A 23719-nucleotide genomic window follows, 5' to 3' on the forward strand; every position below is an offset into this window, starting at 1 on the left:
GCTGTCAGGGAAAAGATACACAGAGGGGATGAAAAAGACGGAGTGTGCTTCCGACCTTCACAACTTCTAAGCAAGCGGAGATGAGGTTGTGGAAGAAGCAAATAAGCTGTTGATCTAGAAGCAGCCTGAAGATTGTCCTTAAGCAGGGCCTTGCATTCTTCATTTTTACAGCATTGCTTGCCTTCAAGTGCACGACGATGATTTTATGAACTTTCTACCACTACAGAAATGCACCGGATTCTTTCACAAAACCTACGGGTGGTTCTTGGCAATATTGGTCAGCATTCTCTATTTCCTTCTTCATCTCAATTCTCTTTTGGCCTGTGAAGCTTTCCAGATCAGAGGAGAAGATCCACGGTAATACGGAGCTTTGGATACTGCAAAGGAAACGAAGAATCCTACTGACAACTCTTTTCAACCTCGCCTGCAAGCATCACAGAAAAGAACACCGAAAGAACACCGCTTTATCATGGGAAGCATAAATTGGAGCATAGGTGTCCTATAGCTGAAGCGAGGTGAAGCAGGTTCCACACAAGGTGAAGGAGCACACCCATAAGCATTTCCATAAAGCCGTGTTTTCAAACAAAGGGTTAAGATTTAGATTTTCTTACAAGTGAAGAATGAAGAAATAAAAGAAAAAGAAAATTACCAGGACATCCAGTTTTCCTCTAGCTTGCTTTGCTTCTTTCCGAATCTGAGTCTGGAGTGACAGTCAGGGAGCAGCGTTGTGCAGAAATGCCAAAGCCTCCCCAGCTGGTTGTACCTTCATCAGCAAGGCCTTTGATACTGCTGCCTCCTCAGCAACATCAGCCATTTCCGAGGAAAGCTGGTGTCCATCAGGTCAAATAGGAATGGGAAATCCCTCTTGCCACAACTTCACACTCACACCAGAGTTGGCAGGACAGGCCGATGGACAGAGAAGCGTCTGCAAGAGTGTTAGAAAACAGACTTTAGATTTCCGTCAACCCAGGAAGAATTACTTGCTCATCCCTTCAGAGTGAACTCTGAGTAGAAGGAGGGGATCCCAAGCTGCATTCCTGACATCTATGCTGCAAAGTCATCCAATGGGACATGTTACTGGACCAGCCTGTTACGAACAGAAACAGGACTTTGAGGTTATGCTGTTGGATTAGAATTAAGCTCAAAGAGTTAGTCCTTTGACGTGTTTTTGTTTGCAAGTGTTTTCACTGCTTCCCAGACAATGTCTCCAGCAAGCTAGCTGCTTGCTTCATTTGTTCTGTTCTGTTCTCTTCTGTTCTTTTTGATTCTGTTTTGTTTTGTTTTCTCAGCCAGGATTCTTAGAGAAATGAGATTAAAGTGATCATATTGTATGTCCACCCATCCCTCCCTCCCCTTCGCTTGTCCAGAGCTTTTACCTCGTCCAGCAGCTTGAATGAACTCGGTCCTAGGCGCAGTTGTGTCCAAGCCATTCTGTTCCTAGACGTGTTGTGAGAACAGACAGCTAAGTAGTGGGGAGAGGACGTGCTGCTGTCTGCAGTGTGACCTCAGCGCTTACCAAACAGTAGGGAATACACAGAGAAGGGCCTTAGGAGAACTTCAAGCCCCAGATACGTTTTATGTGGAAACCATATTTCCCAAGATAACACTGGACGCAACTGCATAATCAAAAGGGATTCATTTCTTGGTTCATTCAACTCCTAGGTTTTAGTTTTAAAACATGTCTGTCTTGGCTTAAAGCACTCTTCCAATCTCTATTTCCAGTTCCTAGGATTTCCTGAAATAGCTCATCCCATTTTTTTCTTTGTACACTCTCCCAGCCTCTTTGTTTTCCTCTCCCCAAGAAACTTAGCACTGCTCTCTTCATACTTGACAACTAGATATGGAGCTGTATCAGCCAGAAGGAAGTTTCCTTCACACTTTCTGCTTCTTACGGTATCTGGGCTCTTACCTTTACACTTACTCACCCTTCCTACATTAGCACAAAGAAAGCTGTTTGGGAGATCTGATGTCTTGTTTTCCAGAAACTGCCCTGAATCACCTTTACAAGAGCTGTCCCACGCTGCGAGCACAAGTCTTGCAGTCTGGCCAGATATTTGCCTTCTAAGTCAATAACCAAATCTGTTACAAAGGTAAGAACATGTAATTAATGGAAAGGAAATCCTTTTATCCTTTTATTTTGATCCAAATTCACTTTTTTTTTTTTTTTTCTAGACCAAGAATGAACCGTGGAGAACCACCAAAACTCAGGTGAGAAATGAAATGACAAATGTTAAGGTCAGGCAGCTTGCCCACTGCCATTGCTACCCTGAAAGCAGATGGAGTGCATCTTCATACGCCACAGCCTGAGACACTAGTCGACAGGCCAGCCCGTGTGAGGAAGTCCATTGCTGTCCTGAATTTTAACATGACAGGGGGACTCTTAAGCCTCTTGTTTATGCTTCAGTACTTGCGGTCTATGGGAGGACCACAGCACACTCTTCTCTGTCTCCCCTTATTTGTTGATCATCTGTAGGAAGAAGAGAACGTGCAGAGGCCCTCACCCGTACATTGGGTCTGTTCTCACTCTGTGCAGCTCCATCATTGAGCAAAGTACCAACCTTGAGGCTTCTGTAAGGACTTGACACAAACTACAGAATACTACAATGAAGCATTCACAACAAAACCACATTTTTTTCCTCAGCCAAGCATCAAAACACTTACAGAAGGGCATGGTCCCTCTCTGTGCACCTCAAGGGGAGATCCACAAATCCTCACGTGGTTTCATCGCATCCAGCACCCTTCTCTGTGCCTCCCAGCTAAACGTGCACAGAGGCAGCTGTTGCCAAAGTGCTGTGGTGACACAATTCAGTTCTGTTTCTGAAGTCATCACCGCAGGCGCCTCCCAGTGACGGCACAACACTCTCTGTTGCTAATGCGTCTGTCTCAGAAACAGCTAGGGAAGTACCACTATGCCCAAACTGACTTGAATTAGAGTAGTTCCCAAATTATTCTCTGCTCCCCTACATCTGTGGAAGGTGTGTGATCAATCTTTTCCTTGAGAAAGGACTACAGAGCAAAAGAGCTTGATTCTGAGACGTTGCCCGTCCTTGTAGAGCAGTTCACCTTTGATTTCCATGTCAGAAAAAAGAAGGTGAAATCAACAATTCCCTTCCTCTGAGCTGGGAATAGGAAAGAAGCCCAATTCTCCAGGAAGCCTTCAAAAGGAAACTCTGCATTTCTTTGTTAAACACCTTGTTTAATTTCTTGAAAGAAATCTTTCCCAGGACTTTGCAACTGCGGTGGTTCAAAGCGGGTGGGCAGCCGAGTTCCACCACGGCCGCTCTCTCACTCCCCCTCCTCAAAGGGAAAGGGGGAGAAAATACGATGCAAAGGGCTCCAGGGCTGAGATAAGGACAGGGCGATGGCTCAACAAGTATCGTGACGGGCAAAGCAGACTCAGCAGAGTGACCCTCAGGGTCCCTCCCTGCCCCTGCTCCCCGTGGGGTCCCTCCCATGGGATGCCGCCCTTCCCCAGCTGATCCCACACGGGCTGCCCACAGGCAGCAGCTCCTCAAGCACTGCTCCCACACGGCTCCGTCCCACGGGCTCCATCCATCCATCCATCCCCCAGGAGCAAACTGCTCCAGCACGGGTCCCCCACGGCTGGGCGGCAGCTCCCCCCAGCCCCCCTGCTCCTGCGGGGGCTCCTCTCCATGGCTGCAGCTGCGGCCCGGGGCCTGCTCCTGCGGGGGCTCTCCACAGGCCGCAGCCTCCTCCAGGCCACAGCCACCTGCTCCACCGGGGGCTCCTCCACCCACAGGGGGGCAGCAGCGTGGAGATCTGCTCCATGGGGGACCCATGGGTGCAGGGGGACAGCCTGCTCCACCAGGGGCCTCTCCCTGCACAGCCCGCAGGGGAAGTGCTGCTGTGAGCCTGGAGCACCTCCTGCCTCCTGCTGCACTCACCTTGGGGGCTGCAGGGCTGCTTCTCACTCCTTGCTCTTCCAGCTTCTGTTGTGCAGCAGTATTTCCCCCTGCTTACATCTGCTCTCCCAGAGGTGCAAACAACATCGCTTATTGGCTCAGCTCTGGCAAGCGCCGGGGCCCTTTTGGAGCTATCTGGAGCTGGCTGTTGTCTGGACTGTTCTCACAGACGCCATCCCTGCAGGCCCCTGCTACCAAACCCTTGCCACGTAAATCCGATCGAAGTGTATGCAGCAATTACAAAGCCGCTGTGCTTTGGGCTGTCATGATCCTTCTGCAAGTGCAGGGGAGGTGCAGGGTTGCTTTGCATTTCCAAAAGGAGGAAGAAAGCCTCCAACCCCACTGGACCTCAGCCACTTGCAGGATCCAAGCAACGCTCCCCACTTTCAGTTATCTCCCTCCCATGCACACAGTGGGAGCAAGGTTGAACAAGCACATTTTTGAAAATGTTTATCTTAATGAAGAATAAAAGAAGTCTACAACACCCAATCCCTCTGTGCACCCAAGGCAAAAATCGTGGACTATTCTGCCTCAACACTATTTTCAGACCCAATTTGTCAAGTCATCTAGCAGAGGATTTCTCTCTTGTTCACTCACTAGCTTAGTAGAGCACCAGTTTACATAGGTGCTGGAGCAGATTCCTCAACCATCTGAAGGGACTTGATCCCAGAAAAGTTCAAAACTGCAGATGACTCATGATTTTGTGGTGAAGCATCTATTAAATGAGAGCTGTTCCGCTTAGGGCACAGTGAGACAATGTGAGAAGAACCCTGTATCTCACTGATTGAGGCTTTATAACTCTACAGAATTGTCAGTCAACAATAAATGGAAAGTGCAGGAGATATGTTCTTTCTTCCTCCTTTCCCTGCCATACATTAGCAGAGAGATTGTGGTGGGATATAGGTTCAGAGCCTCACAGAAGAAGGATTTGAACCCAGGCTCTCCACAGTCTGCACCACTGCCTTCCTGACGGCTTTTGACTATTTTATTTTATTTTATTTTATTTTATTTTATTTTATTTTATTTTATTTTATTTTATTTTATTTTATTTTATTTTATTTTATTTTATTTTATTTTATTTTATTTTATTTTATTAGTATTAGTATTCTTCTTTTTCTGGGTGGTGTCTAAGTCTTGGGGGGAAGAACAAACTGTGGGAGGAGGGAATGCTACTACTGTCTGTGACAGTGGTGATTTCTGGACAGTGTTAGCAACAGAGCTTCTGCAGAGAAGAGAAAATGCCAGGCAGTCTCTGTTGGTATTCCATGTACTGAGTACTGAGTGCAGTTTTGGGCTCCACAGTATAAGAAAAAGACATAAACCTGTTAGAGAGTGTCGAAAGAAGGGCAACAAACAAGAGGGTCTCTTTTAACAGGGGGATTGAGGTTTGTGGCAAAGTTTTGGTAGCAATTTAGGGGCTGCACTGTGCTGGACACAGCAACAGACGCACCATAAGCCAAAGTCAGACAATAAGCCAAGGTGTGTTTACGTGTGGTTTACTGTGGTTTAACGTGGTTTACGTATAGAAGAAAGTTTTCGCCTAGTGGTGAGTATACTGCAGATTTGCTGCATTGTTCTAAATTAAATAGCAAGATAAGTGATGGCATCGTAGGCTGGGAAAATATTTCTAGAGTATCAGCGCATTTTGAGCATCATTTTAACTGTTTATGCAAACATGAAGATTATTAAAATCAGTGTTTATTTATGTCTGTATGTAAACAGGTGATCATGTTGTATAGCATGCAGTAAATGGTTTGTGAATGCTGCTTGAAGAATGAAAAGAGTAAGTCAGCTCCACAAGGAATAAATGAATTTTGTTTATTTGTGCAATGCAGAGATTAGAATTAGACCAACAGCATGGAACCAAAGTCTTGCTGTGTGCCTTTTATCTGTAGGACAGTTCATGGAGGCTTCAGCAGCCCTATCTGTTTTCTAGCACTCTGAAATGTCCTCTGTGGTGCTGCACCCAGTTGAAAGCCTGCACTGATTGTGCTGAACTTTCCTAACAGGAGGCACGGGTCCTTCGTCGGACGCTGGCTGGGGATGTATGCTGCGATGCGGGCAGATGATGCTGGCCCAAGCACTGATCTGCAGACACTTAGGGAGAGGTGAGTGCTGGTCCTGAGGGAACTTCGGTATTGTCTGCAGACGCTTCTTCGTAAGTACTCCATTAAAAGCACAAACCCTGAATTTATTAGTGAGACTTTCTTTGATGCCCTGGTAACAGTTCCTAATGAATCAATTCATATTCAGCTGGGTGAAATCATCCCAGCCTGAAGCAGAGAAATAGGCATAGAAGGAGAACAAATGGGGAATCCTGTCGCCATTATTTTATAAACCTTTTAGTGTAACACCCAAGTTGAGGCCAAGGGAAAACCTGCCACCGTGGGACAGTGCTCTTACCCTTCTCTTCACTACTCACTTGTCAGCAGCACGAGGTCCAAACCCCCCTGGTGCAAGCTCTTAAGCGTGCATGTCACATCCCAGGATGCTGCCAGTGGAGTGTTTGGACTTTCTGTATGGATCTTATGTTGTTATTTAATGGGTGCTTAGAAATCCAACAAGGTCTAAACACAGCCTGTACTTTTAAATAATCTTGGAAGCTCAGAGATACTGGAATGGCTATCAACACGCAGCATGATCCGTCAGAATATGTTTGCAGTTGATGTTTTTGTTTTGTTTTATTTTCCCTGTTTTTACAATCTAGCCTATGATGATAAAGGGCAGCTTGATGATAAATAACAAGCTTGGAATTCTAGGAGCTCTACACAAAATGTAAATATTCGAGATGAATTGAAATGTCTTTTAACATCTCATTATAAAGCTTTCTGCTGTCTAGACATTTGATCAGTGTAATGAAAACGTCACCATTTTTTATTCTCTATCAATTTTTCCTTTCAGATTGGCAATGGGAAAAACACAAAAAACAACCAGAAGAATATCACAGAATCCTACGATGCTTTCTCGACAGGAAGGCTTGCTGTTATTCAATCCACCAGATGGGTAAGAACAAACATAAACTTTCAGGTTTTTTCCACTGAAATTTCTACTGTGTTGAATCACTAATTTGCAGTATGTTAATTCATAATTTTAAAAAGTGGATGTGAAGACAATGTGTATGCTTATATAAAAATAAAAAGGTATGCAGATGGGCGCAAAGACTAGTAGTACAGAAACATTCCCTGAGACCTAAATAAAGCCATGTACTAGAATCTAGCTCTTGATAAACTCTGTAAGCCTTGGGTACCAGAGTCAGTAATGTTAGAATAGACAGTCTTGTAGCTTATTGCTGTAATTTGTAATAAAGGGCACTAACATTTGTTAACTTGTAATTCTCGTTATAGTTTAGAAGCCTTTTGTTTATTAAAGAAACTGGCACTCCCTAAGTTTTGAAAAGAGCATAGATTGAGAAAATAATTGTTATTGCTAAGTACAGATTGCAGTTACTCTAGAATGTTTGACAGTCACGGTATTTACTGTATATTGTTCCCACATTCTTTATGGTCTCATTTTTCTTTGATTTTGTGTACGTGTGCCTTTTTTTCACTATGAAAACAGCACAGGTGGGTGTTGGAGAGGGGAAGTCAATTGGAGAATGGTTTGGACCAAATACAGTTGCTCAAGTACTAAAGTAAGTGAGATCATACCAGTCTCATTCAGAACGTACTCCCCTGGGGCAGCCAAGAGAAGGCCCAGGCAGAGTTTTGAAGGCTGCATCTCCCCCTGTCCCACAGTCAGGAATGTACTTGCCATCTATTTACAAGTGCAGCATGGAATGTCATGCCACAGCTCGGTGTGCAGGTACTGAGTTGGGAATGGGTGACCTCTAAATTTTAATAAAGGAAGAGCCTGAGGAGAAGAAACTGCAGGAAAGTCTCCTGCTATGCCGTCTGCATGCCCTCACCAGTCACACCACAGATGTATATTCCTTTCTGCACAGTGGCACAGCTCTGGCAGGTCGAGAGTGCCACCGTGTAGGTCGGAGTGGTGGTGTGAAACATCAGAGAGAAGCCATCTCGGCTGAGGAGGGAACTGAGCTGCAATTCCTCCCTTTCTGAGCAGCAGTTCTGCCAGCAAGGCTACTGGATAAAGATGGGCAGCTCCTCATAGTCTGGGAGCCACACTGAAAGGAACTGAGGCTGCTCAGTTCTCCAGGGGTACGTGGAGGTGTCTTACCTCAGGCAGGGGCTAGGCTACAGGTCCTGCGAGCTCAGCAGCAAGTCTTTGACACCCTGGAACAGGCACATGATCTGAAGAGGGAGGGGAGCTGAAGCATGCCCTGGACTCCAGATCTTTCATGGCCAAGTTTTTCATGGTGAAACGCTCACCCCCATTTCTTTCTGGCTTATTTGAAACAGCTAATTCTGCCAGTGCAGCTTAAGAGTGTAGCTCCCTTCCCCAAAGGTTTGGATTTTGCAGAAGTGGACATAAAACTGTGTGCTGCTGTCTCCCACTGAAGTTTTGGTGCCCCAAACCCTTAGCTGATTTAGCTTTTAACGCCCCATTTCTGCTGTGCACGCAGGCTCAGGCAGAAGTAATTCCACTGAATTCAGTGGAATTTCTTAAGCAAAAAGTAATCTGCAAAACTGGCATAGGAATTTTTTTCTTTTCCAGATGAGAAAAGACACAATTGGGCAAGAACCCAGTGCAGAGACTGTCGAGTGCAATAAAAAGTAATAAACTTGATGTAGTTGAACTGTTACTGTCACTGCACTTAGCAGTAAGACAAAACAGTTTGCACATGGTGCAGCGCATATGTTTTTCCTGGTACCACTCAGTACCTATTTTTCTAAAGATATTAAACATTTAATGTTTAAAGTTTTCTTTTTCTTACATGGAGACTTTAAAAAATGCAGAAAGGATGTTTTTTCTTAAGAAAAAAAAATAAATAAATCAAATGGTTCTGAGTGTAAAGCTACCCTTTTGATCCAACTAGTTTATATTAATTAGTACCTTAATGTTTTCTAGGAAGCTTGCTTTATTTGATGAATGGAATTCATTAGCAGTTTATGTATCTATGGGCAATACGGTGGTCATTGAAGACATCAGGAAGTGACACCTCATCAGTTTTCTGGTAACAGTTTCTGATTTGACTCCATTTGCCAGCATGTATCTAAACATGAACAAATACTTGGGGGGCCATGGGTTTGTCTTGCAAGGGTAAGAAGAGGGAAGAAGGACATACAAACTCAGTTGTGTTTTTTTGATCCCTGATGCCAACTTCGTGCTCACATCACTGGATGTGAAGAGCTCCTTGAAGAATTTCTACTGTCATCATTGCTGCCATTTCATTTCCCTTGCGTTTTATAGGCAAAGCTTGACACTATTAATAACATTAATAGGACATGTCACTGCAGTCTTAAATTGTCATCCCCCAATCATTGATCTAACGTCTCACTTGGACGTGCCAGCACATACTGTCTGCTAGAATTACTTCTACTAAATAGCTGTAATTGCCATGCCCGGCTCGTTTTGTCTTGGGTGCCCTATAAAGATCCCTGGCAAACTAGCTTAATTCACTACTGAGAGGAAGATCTGCTTTGTGTTCCTCTGTGCGTTGACTGATTTCTAGTTTTATTCCCGCAGAAAAAATGTGCTGGTGCCCTCCTCAGAGCAGCAGCGCGTCCCACAGCAGTGCACATTTGCACAGAAGTGCTCTTGGCCGAAGCAAGAAGGCAGGAGGACTCTGCACAGGCTGGAAAGCCCTCTTGCTTATTATACCTCTACGACTAGGGATAAATCACATAAATCCCGTATATATTGATGCATTTAAAGTAAGGTTTTCTTTCAATTCATTGCTCGTTACTGTCAAATAAGTTTGGGTATCTGTGATGTCAGTAAAGAAATGAATTACAATTTCCTTTATTCCTTTTGAACTCCTAGGAATGCTTTAAGATGCCACAGTCTTTGGGAGCATTAGGAGGGAAACCAAATAATGCCTATTATTTCATAGGATTTTTAGGTAAGGAAAAAAGAAACTTATTCCAAATGTGCAGATGATCAAAAGAGAACATTTTTTGAAGGGGAAATAGTAAGGGGTCTAAGCGTGAACCTCTAGAAGTAAAGAAAGATGAGAATAGAATAAAATAAATGAAGAAGCATATCTAAAAGAGTTTAGAAACAGTATGAGATGATCCTTAACAGGAGCAGAAAGTTAACAGCAAAGCTAGGTGTAAAAATAAGTGATGACATCAACAAGAGCAACATACTGAGAATAGCTGATAGCATTTGACAAGTGTATTGGTCAAATGTCACTTTTATTTTCTTGTATTTCAAAACTGTTTCTGATAGCAGTATCTTTTTCACCTTTTGCATACCTTCTGTTATTAAGTATTGCTCTAATTAATTTAAAATGCATTCCTTCAGATTTCACCCCACTTTGGGCCAAAATTTTGCAACCCTATTTTGTCCTTTTGTAAAACCTAACCTGTTTTAGTTAGGCTTTTTTGTTCCAATTTCTGAATGAATGCCTAATGGGATTACAGATTGCATCTGTGAACATCCTGTACCTTTTAATCTGTCAAATGTTAGTGTTTACAACACTTGAGATTTAAAAAAACAAAAGTACTGGATCTCACATGGAAAAATAAAAGTATGTGACAAAGATAGAACATAACCACCCAAAAAATTACAGTAATAGGTGACAATAGGAAGTTATACTAAATACCCTGTGGGAAACGCTGTGTCTAAACCTTCCGATTCTCTTAAAGAATCCCTAGCTGGAAAGTCTAGATTATACTGACTGCAATGGCAATCTAATTTCTATTTTACAGTTCTGGACCAAGTGCTTATTAATGTCACTTGCTTATTTTTAACATACGGCTTTTACCCATCCAGGCAATGAGCTGATCTATCTGGACCCTCACACCACTCAAAGCTTTGTAGATTCAGAAGAAAATGGCACGGTTGACGATGAGAGTTTCCACTGCCAGGAAGCCCCACATAGAATGAAGATCATGAATTTGGACCCTTCAGTAGCTTTAGTAAGTGTCAGGAAATCTGGAATGCATGTACTTTATCTCAAAGTAATGTCTCTCTACATTGGTAAGGGCAGCAATGCATCTCCTTGAACAGAACCAAGATCACAAAGCTGTCTTCTGTGATCAACACATAGTAGTTTGTACATAACTACATGGAGAATCTTAGGGCAAGTGGGGAGCTGTCTGTACTGTAGGGAGCTCGCTTTGTTTTCTTTACTGAGCAGCTTTTACTTCTTTCAAGAGGCATTATAATGGTCAGAGCAAGGAACTGAAACAGGTTTACGTGTTTTATTCTATCACTACTTTATGTTTGGTCACCTCTAGACAAGTTACTTAAACTTACTTTCTATCATAAGTTGAAAATGTTTAAGTGGAATTATTGTATTTCACCCCAAATTACAAATACAAATGTATTATTTGTAATTCACCCAAAATGTCATGGGGGTAGTGTGGTATTTGAAAAAATTGGATCTGATCCCATGCCAGTATCCTGTGATTGGGTGATTGGCAGTTGTCACCAGTGGGATGTGTTTCTAAAGCTTTAAACAATCTGTAAAGATACCGGTATCTGTCATTCATTCACATACCTGTTTTTTAATACTGCTGCTTTTTAGAAAGTTTTTTTGTTTTGTTTTGTTTTGTTTTAATACTTAACTACGTAACTGTGCAAAATGTGGCATGATGCAACGAGACAGACAAAATCATAATGAAGAGCAAATATTTTCAGTATAGATACCAGAATGGAAATGTTCCTTAGGTGGTCCATCATCTACAAGTTTTCAGCTTCTGCTGATACCTGGACTGTAGGAACTGGGTGGCGCTCCATGGAGGAGCACACAGGAGCTGCTGCTATTTTTTGCTTGACTATTTCGTTAGGGGTTTGCAGGGCCTTGTTCTCCCCGTGGGTTCTCTCCCTAGAGCTGCCACATATTTGGAGTCTTATATCTACTGATCGTACAGGGCATTACTGTATCAGAGGTCAAACCGCCTTACCTGCTGGTACCACATACCTACCATCTGCAAAGGTAAAACTCTGTGTGTTTGTTTTTTCCCCTAAGGGCTTCTTTTGCAAAGAAGAATGTGATTTTGATAACCGGTGTAGTCTTGTACAAAAGGTAAGAGTGGGAACTTAGCATCTCGATTTGTTCTTTATAAAGTCTGGTTTTTATTGTCTGTTTTTTGTAAAATTTTCCTTTGCATTTTCCTTTGTATACAAATTGTATGAGCCATGGAGAAGAATGCATTAAAGCATCAGGGTAAGGCAATACTACTGAATTGCTAATTGGAAATTGTTCAGCACTTTACCAGCCACAAACCCTGCCAGTTGGAAAATGGGTGTAAACATCCACACTTGAAGGTGTTACTGGGTGACACTTGCTTTTAACTTCTAATTCTCACTAAATGACTAAGGTTTAACTGCCATATTGTAGTGATGTATCAATGATTTGCTTCCTGATCCTTTTTTATTGTTTGACATAATAGATTGCGTGTTCTAATTATGACTGTTAGTCCCTGCTATCTTAAAGATCTGATTCTGTAAGTGCTGCAGGCCTCTAGCTCCTGCTGATCTAGGGAGAACAGAAGGTGCTGGCTGCCACAGGAAACAGACTTGAGGATGTTTCTGCATGCAGCTGTTAAGCTAAGCACCAGACGTCTGAATGTAAAGTACCATCAACCTCTAAGGGCATTTATTTAAAAAAAAAAAAAATCATCTAAGGAAAACAGTTTGTAAATAACTGAAATACAGGACAGAAGGTAACTTCTCTTTGAAGAGGAGTAGCGTTTGGCTTCAGGAACACCTTTTTTCCTGACCAAAACCTGTCCTTCAAAATCTGATGCGTTTTTTTTTTTTTCCCCTTTGGAGGAGCTGATAGATCTGTCTTTTGTGCTATTGATCAACAGAAAACTTGAGGAGAGTTCTATGCAAGCAACTTTGTTTTAAAAAGCAGAAAATATTGTACATTCCTAGTGTGCTTGCTACGTGTAAACAAAATTACAGGTTTGCAGATATCAAAGCTGATATCAAAAGATGATAAGACTGATAATTTGTAGTACAGTTCAAGAGATCTGTCTTCCAGATGTGTTTTAACTAGGGATGTATTACAGAGACCATGGTGCTTGGATTTCACAGTATGTCTGTATAAAGACTTTTTTTTCCTGATGGACATGCGTAATTAAAAAACACTTTCAATTAAGCAGACACGTTTTGTGTTTGAAGCGTCCCCCGAGCCAGCTTTTAAAATGAAAGCATTCTGTCCTCAGGAGATTCTAAAGCAGCAGAGTCTACGGATGTTTGAGCTGGTCCAGAAGCACCCGCCACACTGGCCTCCTTTCATACCTCCAACAAAACCAGAAGTGACAACCACAGGAACAGGTAAGGCACCGATTAAAAGCCTAATTGTGCAATGTTATGTTCCTCGTTAGCAAATAAAAGAATAATCACAGGTAGAATAACTATCCTTTGTGAGTGTCAAGCAATATATAGCAGGCATGTATCCAAACAAGCCATACAATTGCTAGCACAGATTTTTTTTTTTCACTCTTACAAAGTACTTTTCTGGAATGCGTCTTTCAAAGTTTTTTTTTTTAGAGAACAAAATCAGGCATGTCTTTAGAAGCATTTTTTTCTTTATCTTTTTTTACAGAACTCATTGAATCTACTGACAAGCTATTTGAATTGGAAGAAGAATTTGAAATCCTGAGTGTGTGAAGGAAACTGTGGTGACTCTTCTGAGTGTTGAATATATTGGTAATATTATTGCATTGACTTAAACAGCCATGTTAGCCCCGAAGTGCCTGAAATTATGGATAACAGAGCACAGAAATCTAGTAGCATCCAAAACTCCAAGGGCAGTCTAACACACAAGCTTCCCCGGGTGGAAAGGCAGTAAGAGATCTTGTGATAAGATGCTTAAAGGGAATCTCTTTTTAACGTACCTTACGTGGAGACAAACGGGCCTTTGAGATTAAGGCAAAAATACATGTATCACTGGGCACCATGTTTGGAGAAAGGGATAACCCAAATGGATATTTCTTGCTCTCATATAATAATGCAATAGTTTAGTTCTTCAAGCAAAACAGTCTTCAGTTCAGGAGGATGTTTACTTCTGTTCCCTCCTGTGGGCTGCGTCATAGGAAAAATACATTGTCTTGTTTAAAAGATTGACTGGATCAGGAGAAAATTGTTTCCTTGTTAAATATTTTAACATGTATTTGAGCAACCAGACTTTATTACAAAAATGTTTCTTTAAAAGGAACTATGTCTAATGGACACATTTTGCAATAGCCTTCCTGTTCCTGGGAGACCTCAAGAGGAACAGGAGCCTCAAATAGTTGATACAGATCACAACCACTGTTATAGTTATGGTATATTTCACCTTGACCTTAAAATTCAAATGATTAAAACTTAGGTTATTTCTTTCCGAGTTAAAACGAGTCAAAGGTGGTTTAACTGTACCTTATTTATTTTAGAATAGATTTACACAAGTTTCTCTGTTACAGCACTTTATCTGTGCATCTAATAAATTTCTTAAGCTTTTCTTAGGTTGTATGCTGCTATGTTTGGTTAATTTGTGTGAACTAAATATAAACCAGGTGATCTTAAAACTTAATATAGAAGCGTACACAGATTACTGAATTGTTGCTTTTTGACTTCTTGCCTTTTGAAATCTGTTTTGGTAGAAGTGCCTTAACCCTACAGGTTTATCAGAACAGCCTGGGCAGTTTTATTTCTAAGGCAGAGAATCTCTCTCTAGCAGCCATAAGAAAAACAGTTCAGAATAAAGAAAGGCAAAGATTTTTAATCCATGCTGAAGTTCCTTTTCACTACCAGACAGTCCCCCTTGTGGTCATGTTGTCATGCTAGTGTAATGAACATGAATTGCAGACTTTCATCTTCACCAATAAATGACAACATAGAGAAATACTGAATATTGTCTCCTCTCACTTGCACCTCTCGATCAGGGCCACTGTTTTTTCAAACAAAAGAGTTAACGAGATCCTATTGCATCTTGTTTAATGTTTATTAACTACAGTTTGGAAACCACAAACGTAGAAAAAAAATATCATTTCCTTATTTTATTAAAACATATATAAAACATATATAATATATATATATAACACATATTGTGTTGTAAAGCACACAATTCCCTACCAATGACAACAAAAACATCATCTAATTGAGCATGCAGTTTTCATTAACCTGTTTTTTTTTTCTTTTTTTTTTTACAAATACTCAACAACACATACACATGTGTTGTGTTGTGTTTTTTTCCATCATTTCTCACTGAAGCAATATCCATCCCGTATCAGATCTGTGTCATTACTCTAATTTTTGTTCCTAATGTACTTGAAAAACTTCTTAACTCTATTGATTGCAACAGTGGACTTTTTTCCCTCCGATCTTAACTCCATTTATCAATTACTTATTCTCTTAAAATTCTGCTTTTAAGAGATGGTTAGGTATTCACCATCTCTCACTCTTATTATAGATTTTCTTTTCTTTTTCAGTAGTTCAGCCCTAGTCAACACGGAGGTGTCATGTATTTGGCAATTTTATTTATGGTAGCACTCCCCTCCCCTCCCCTCCCCTCCCCTCCCCTCCCCTCCCCTCCCCTCCCCTCCCCTCCCCTCCCCTCCCCTCCCCTCTTTTGATCCTCTCCCCAATTTTGCCTCCCCTCCACTCCCCCCCATCCCCTCCCCTCCCCTCCCGTCTCCTCCCCTCCCCTACACCCCCTCCCCTATTCTCCCTGTCCCTATACTCTGCTACACTCCCCTCCCCTATACTACCCTACACACTCCTACACTCCCCTCCCCTATCATACCCTAAACTCCCGTTCGCTACACTACCCTACATTACCCTATTCCCCCCTCCCCTACACTCTCCTACACTCCCCTCCCGTATCCTACCCTACACTCCCCTAAACTCCGATCCCCTACACTACCCTATACTCTCCTATGCTCCCCTCCCCTCTAACACGCTACACTACCCTACCCTACCCTACCCTACCCTACCCTACCCTACCCTACCCTACCCTACCCTACCCTACCCTACCCTACCCCACCCTATCCTATCCTACCCTATCCTATCCTACCCTATCCTATCCTATCCTATCCTATCCTATCCTATCCTATCCTATCCTATCCTATCCTATCCTATCCTATCCTATCCTATCCTATCCTATCCTATCCTACCCTCCCCCTGCCCTCCCCTCCCCTCCCCTCCCTTCCTTTTATTCCCTCCCCTTCCCTCCCCTCTTGTCTTCTTCTCTCCTCTCTTCTTTCTTTCGGGTAACTTCAAATCGCTTCAGTCGTTCTCATAGCTCCTATCCCTGGCTGATTCACGGGAACCCATCAGCAGCAACCAGAAGCGCTCCAGCTGCTGTGTCACTGGTCGAGCAACAGTCTCCAACTGGGAATCGCTGACTTCGTTGTGTGGCTCAGACAGGTGCCTTGCAGTTCCACCGTGGCCTGGACGTTTCCTCTTGCTGTGTCCCCACCTACAGCGCACTTCTGCTTAGAAGCAGCAGCAGGCTTTGCAAGATGTCCCACTCCTTCCATTTTCAGTGGTTTAGCTTGGCTAGCCGGGTGGTGTCTGTCAATAGAAGACAACAACGAGATTTGGGTTAGAAACAGCTAACTGAGTAGTTCCTTTGCACAAGGGCAAGGAATATCTACCCCTTCCTACTGGAGGCTGCAGTGTCAGAGATAATGACGGGTCCTTCCGAGAGCTTTGAAATATCCCTTGGGGATGCTGAGTCCAGAGGACCAGAGCAAACCTGTCTAAAGTACACCGTGGAATCACTCGGAATGACTTCCTAGCAGAAGCATGTGTCTGATACGCCTTCAGCTGCTTGCAGTGTTCTTCTTCACCTCCTACCTAAATTCAGATGAGAGATCTCAATGAAGATGGAAAGGTTGAGAAATAGAGAAATCACTGATGTGCTTTGAGAACTTCTAAGGACTGAGTACTGCATCAATCCCATGTTGTAACATTAAGGATTGGTTAGAAAAGCAAACGTTAAAAACAAGGAAAGGGGAAGAACAAGTAAGCTTTCTTAAAGTATCTATTCTATTTAAGGTATCTTTAAAGAAGTAAATAAGTACTGAAATATATATGCAGATAGAGAGAGAGAGAGAGAGAGAGAGAGAGAGATACAGAAACCTAAGAGTCTGCTGTGCAGGTTAGCTTCTTGCTCTCTTTTCTAAAAGTCACAGTGAATGCAGCATCTGTGTGCGTTACAAGCATTACCCTCAGTCCAGCACAGGTACACACGAGAGGTCAGCCTGCAGGTTGCGGAGGCAAAGCAACTGCTCTGGCTGGATGTGAAGAGCCAAGACAGAAGTTGCTGTCAGGGAAAAGATACACAGAGGGGATGAAAAAGACGGAGTGTGCTTCCGACCTTCACAACTTCTAAGCAAGCGGAGATGAGGTTGTGGAAGAAGCAAATAAGCTGTTGATCTAGAAGCAGCCTGAAGATTGTCCTTAAGCAGGGCCTTGCATTCTTCATTTTTACAGCATTGCTTGCCTTCAAGTGCACGACGATGATTTTATGAACTTTCTACCACTACAGAAATGCACCGGATTCTTTCACAAAACTTACGGGTGGTACTTGGCAATATTGGTCAGCATTCTCTATTTCCTTCTTCATCTCAATTCTCTTTTGGCCTGTGAAGCTTTCCAGATCAGAGGAGAAGATCCACGGTAATACGGAGCTTTGGATACTGCAAAGGAAACGAAGAATCCTACTGACAACTCTTTTCAACCTCGCCTGCAAGCATCACAGAAAAGAACACCGAAAGAACACCGCTTTATCATGGGAAGCATAAATTGGAGCATAGGTGTCCTATAGCTGAAGCGAGGTGAAGCAGGTTCCACACAAGGTGAAGGAGCACACCCATAAGCATTTCCATAAAGCCGTGTTTTCAAACAAAGGGTTAAGATTTAGATTTTCTTACAAGTGAAGAATGAAGAAATAAAAGAAAAAGAAAATTACCAGGACATCCAGTTTTCCTCTAGCTTGCTTTGCTTCTTTCCGAATCTGAGTCTGGAGTGACAGTCAGGGAGCAGCGTTGTGCAGAAATGCCAAAGCCTCCCCAGCTGGTTGTACCTTCATCAGCAAGGCCTTTGATACTGCTGCCTCCTCAGCAACATCAGCCATTTCCGAGGAAAGCTGGTGTCCATCAGGTCAAATAGGAATGGGAAATCCCTCTTGCCACAACTTCACACTCACACCAGAGTTGGCAGGACAGGCCGATGGACAGAGAAGCGTCTGCAAGAGTGTTAGAAAACAGACTTTAGATTTCCGTCAACCCAGGAAGAATTACTTGCTCATCCCTTCAAAGTGAACTCTGAGTAGAAGGAGGGGATCCCAAGCTGCATTCCTGACATCTATGCTGCAAAGTCATCCAATGGGACATGTTACTGGACCAGCCTGTTACGAACAGAAACAGGACTTTGAGGTTATGCTGTTGGATTAGAATTAAGCTCAAAGAGTTAGTCCTTTGACGTGTTTTTGTTTGCAAGTGTTTTCACTGCTTCCCAGACAATGTCTCCAGCAAGCTAGCTGCTTGCTTCATTTGTTCTGTTCTGTTCTTTTTGATTCTGTTTTGTTTTGTTTTCTCAGCCAGGATTCTTAGAGAAATGAGATTAAAGTGATCATATTGTATGTCCACCCATCCCTCCCTCCCCTTCGCTTGTCCAGAGCTTTTACCTCGTCCAGCAGCTTGAATGAACTCGGTCCTAGGCGCAGTTGTGTCCAAGCCATTCTGTTCCTAGACGTGTTGTGAGAACAGACAGCTAAGTAGTGGGGAGAGGACGTGCTGCTGTCTGCAGTGTGACCTCAGCGCTTACCAAACAGTAGGGAATACACAGAGAAGGGCCTTAGGAGAACTTCAAGCCCCAGATACGTTTTATGTGGAAACCATATTTCCCAAGATAACACTGGACGCAACTGCATAATCAAAAGGGATTCATTTCTTGGTTCATTCAACTCCTAGGTTTTAGTTTTAAAACATGTCTGTCTTGGCTTAAAGCACTCTTCCAATCTCTATTTCCAGTTCCTAGGATTTCCTGAAATAGGGAATCCCACTTTTTCCTTTTACAATCTCCCAGTCTCTTCTTTTTTACCTCTCCCCAAGAAACTTAGCACTGCTCTCTTCATACTTGACAACTAGATATGGAGCTGTATCAGCCAGAAGGAAGTTTCCTTCACACTTTCTGCTTCTTACGGTATCTGGGCTCTTACCTTTACACTTACTTACCCTTCCTACATTAGCACAAAGAAAGCTGTTTGGGAGATCTGATGTCTTGTTTTCCAGAAACTGCTCTGAATCACCTTTACGAGAGCTGTCCCACGCTGCGAGCACAAGTCTTGCAGTCTGGCCAGATATTTGCCTTCTAAGTCAATAACCAAATCTGTTACAAAGGTAAGAACATGTAATTAATGGAAAGGAAATCCTTTTATCCTTTTATTTTGATCCAAATTCACTTTTTTTTTTTTTTTTTCTAGTCCAAGAATGAACCGTGGAGAACCACCAAAACTCAGGTGAGAAATGAAATGACAAATGTTAAGGTCAGGCAGCTTGCCCACTGCCATTGCTACCCTGAAAGCAGATGGAGTGCATCTTCATACGCCACAGCCTGAGACACTAGTCGACAGGCCAGCCCGTGTGAGGAAGTCCATTGCTGTCCTGAATTTTAACATGACAGGGGGACTCTTAAGCCTCTTGTTTATGCTTTAGTACTTGCTGTCGCGTTAAAGGGGTGTAGCTGATTAACCGTTACGGGCCCGGTTGGATTCAGAGTACTGAACCAGTCGGACATTCACCAAAACTGGGGGTCCGTTTGGACATTCACCAAAAACGTAATAACCGCCTGGGGGTCCGCTCAGACATTCACCAAAAACGTATTAACCACCTGGGGGTCCGTTCAGACATTCACCAACAATGCATTAACCGTCTGGGGGTCTGGTTAGATTCAGAACACTGAACTATCACGGATAACCACCCTCACCCTAGTTGCATTAATGAGAGCTATCACAATGCAATCAAGTATGGTTTATTACAGCAACAGATAATCAGGTTCTTTTGAATTGCCGGCGATAGTGACTGTCTGCAAAAGCAAGTTAGTATGTATGAAATACACGGGTGTTATAGGTGTTACAGATGTTATAGATGCTATAGGTGTTACAGATGTTATAGGTGTTATAGATGTTATGGGTGCACAGCCTAGAAATAAACGCGTTGAAAGGATCAAAGACTCTATATAGAGATTTATAAGCAAATATTCAGATCTCACCCAAAGGCGTCCCAATGGGGGGGGAAGAGAGGCTCAGCCCGTCGACTGATCCCAGGAGTCAGGAGGTCCTAAGGATGCTGTATGTCCTCGGGATGGTATCTCCCCTGATGATGGTATCTTCCCTAACATCCCCTCTCTCTTGGGCCAATTTATATTATTTTCTATCTTTTAGGTGGAGCTTGAGTGGCTCTAGTCAAGCATATCTTAGTTATGATTGGTGTAAAGTTTTCCCGTCTCCGTTTAAAGTAATAGGCTCCGAGAAATTCAGAGCGCATGCTCAGTGAGGGGTGGTCGCACCTTGGAGGCGGGTAGCTTTTGGGATGGAGGTGTGTTTTGGTATTATAATGATATTATAATGAGCAAAAAGAACACTAGGGTACAGCATTTGTCAAAACATGACAGGTCTTTGGCTTAGGGTGGCAAAAAGTGCAGCTTTGTGCACAAGAACAATCGAGGTCCCACCTGATCACAGAGCCTAGCCGTGGTGTCTCCACTCCACTCCACGCTCCGTGGTGTTCCTTAGAGCTAGCGCACCAAGTTTCCCCAGCGCGATAGCATCTAAGGTTGGGAGCCGAGGGAACGCTCAGATAATGCAGTTATGCCCTACCCTGAAAGCCTCTTCAAAGCTGTACCTTTTCCTTAAAAACGTGAATGTTAGTTTTATTTTCCTAGTTACTTCAGGCATTTACACCACATAATCCACCCCGTGACTATAGTCACTCAAGCTTCACGACAGTTGAAATATGTCGGGGATGTCACATACATTCTCGGATTGAGGTTTATCGAGTGTATGTACATTGTGTAGGGATGCTAAACGTTTCATCATAAACCAGAGTTTAACATACAAACTAATTGTCAGTATAAAACATAACACAGTGAGTATTAGCAGAACAATAACAGGGTGAAGCATCTTGTTGAAGATTCCCTTGGCAGCTGGCGACCATCCAAACAAAGTGTCCTACCAACGGTGTCTCTCATCTCTCTTCACTCTTTCCATCACTTGATGTATTTCTTGTGCATCATGATGGACAGTAATCAGAGTCTTTTGTCCATTTTCTCGGACTTGTGTCATCAGCTGCTTCAGGTCCTCATGTACCAGGAATTTCTTCACCAAGGTGAGGTTCATTCCAATAGGAGTAGGCAGCAGTTCATGAAGCAGAATATAATTAGATGCAATAAGTTGATAAGAAGTGACAGGAACTGAGTGTTTAAAATCACATCCTAGAATTTTGGTAAAATTGCAAACACAAACATTAGAGTGATTACTGGTATCTACCACTGTATCATCTACAACTATAGAATCAGAATGAGTTCTCATACAAACACAACCTTTCCCAATATATATAAGTACAGTTTTAAGGGTTTCATTAGGATGTATCTCAAAGTGGCAAATGTTTTGCTCAGTGTCAAGACAAATGTCTTGAGATTCCAGCGTGTTACTTTCACAGATGAAACCTTTTTGTTCACGCACAATGCATGCATTTACATCAATTGTTTGCCACTTTCCTCCCTCTTGATGGGCCCATACTTTATGCTCTTTAGGATAAAGTATAGTTCCATTACGATTGATACATTGTATACGGTGGCATTACTTATAGTAAGTATAAAGGCAACAATTTTATCATTTTCTGCATAATGGGTAAAGTTGACTAATTGCCACCAAGCTTGAAATTCTTTTTCAAATTCTGAAGCATTATCCCAAATCAGTTTTCGAATTTCAGTGGGCAAAGTTTTTCCTTCTCCCTCTCTAATAATAGCTGCTGCTACAGATTGTATCCATAACTGTGCTTGGATACAGCTCAAGGCAAGGGAGGTATTGCCTTGGGTTTTTCCAAGGGCATTTACAATTAATTGATGATCATTTTCCTCAATTTGTTCCCAATGGGGCAAAACATCTGATAGAAGCCATTGATTTGCTCCTAAAGCCAATAAGGATAATTTTATTGGTTGTTCCAATTTCCTTAGGTCATCTGTAGTAGCAGTTATTCTACTCATTAAGACCTCAGCATCAATGTTTTTTAATATACCTAATCCTGTTCCCAATAACCTAGTTGCATCCTGTGGCCCTTTTTTAGGGACCAACTAGGGTTAAAGAGAATTTGTTGTTGTCCCACAATTTTAATTATGTAAGGACCTGTGTTGAAGATGGAAGGAGTTAGACCAATGGGAGGCTGGGTCGGTTCGTTTTCAAATATCTGCAGGGGCAGAGGCTTCATATCCTTTGACCATGAATTCAAATAGTAATTCTGTGCCTCTGTAGCCTCAGAGACAGTACACAATTACAGGTTTGGTGAAAGTAAAATTGTACCAGCAATCAAAATTTGGTTCAGTTATTTTAGTTATTTGGCAACCAATTTGTATTGTCTGTCCAGACATGGCTTGAAGTTCAGCCATTCTTAGAGAATCATTCCAACTCCATTCATCTTTTGAAAATATTTTGTTTTCCATGTAGAACTAAAGTAGAGAGATTTAGGTCCTTTCTGTTTTGAGATGTTCCAGTGACTGTGCTATATTGTGACAATACATGGTTAAATGCCATGGTGAAACACCTCAGCTCCATGCACAGCCACAGTAGCTAAGTTTCCTTTAAGGTCTGTAATTGCATCAAGGTCAGGGTAAAGCATAGCATCATTAATCCAAACTGTTGATTCGTCATCTTCCAGCTGTCCATATACAGTTCGCTCAGGGTTCCTGTGAACACAAAAGAAAATAAAATATGCTCGGTTGTATTCAACCGGCAGGGTTAGAAAGAGGGTGAAATAGCAATCTTTGATTTCCCATGCGTAGAAATATTTGGGAGTAGTTATCACTATTGCTACTGTTAGAAACACAGAGGGCTTTCACTATCTCTGCCATGTTTGGAACTGCGGCAGTCAAAGGTGTAGTGTTAGCGTTCAGCTGTCTGTAATCCACTGTAAAATGCCATTGCCTGGTTGGTTTCTTTACCGGCCACACTGGTGAATTGTAAGGTGAATTGGTCCTTTTAATAATGTCTCTTTTTTCCAATTCTGTTACCACCCCGTCAATCCCCATAAGTGCTGCTGCTGACAACAGATATTGCCAATCATTAATGATTTTAGCAGGGGATAAGGATATGGATGTTTGTAACAGGCTCAGTCTCACGGTGCCTGAATCCCTTTGATGTGTCGCGAAACTCCACGCAGTTCCATCAGGGAGTTTCCACATACAACCATGCAGTATGTCAAATCCTAGAATATTAGTATATGCAGCACCAACTAATACTTCTACCCTGGTTAATTTTTGTTCCTCTGGCAACCAGAGTGAAATTTTTGCAGTGGGGCATTGTTTTTCCACACCATTGATTACCGTGAATTTAACCCTGCGTTGACCAAGTGTTATGCTCAGGGTTTGTGCTGTCTCATGTGTAATTACTGACATTTGGGTCCCAGTGTCAATAAGAAAATTTACCAATATTTTTGGGGGTTCAAAAGGAATGGCAATGATAGGGTCAGAGTGTTCATTAGAGAGCCATTGAATTGTTAATACCTGCCGAGCAG

The 23719-nt window shown here is 42.5% G+C and overlaps 1 pseudogene; it reads left to right on the top strand.

Annotated features, from left to right (window-relative positions):
- Window positions 1-228: 228 nt before the first annotated feature.
- Window positions 229-13613, top strand: LOC139999318 (cysteine protease ATG4A-like; annotated as a pseudogene).
- Window positions 13614-23719: the final 10106 nt, after the last annotated feature.

Source organism: Anas platyrhynchos, chromosome 23 (genome assembly GCF_047663525.1).
Source record: "Anas platyrhynchos isolate ZD024472 breed Pekin duck chromosome 23, IASCAAS_PekinDuck_T2T, whole genome shotgun sequence".
Lineage (NCBI taxonomy): Eukaryota > Metazoa > Chordata > Aves > Anseriformes > Anatidae > Anas > Anas platyrhynchos.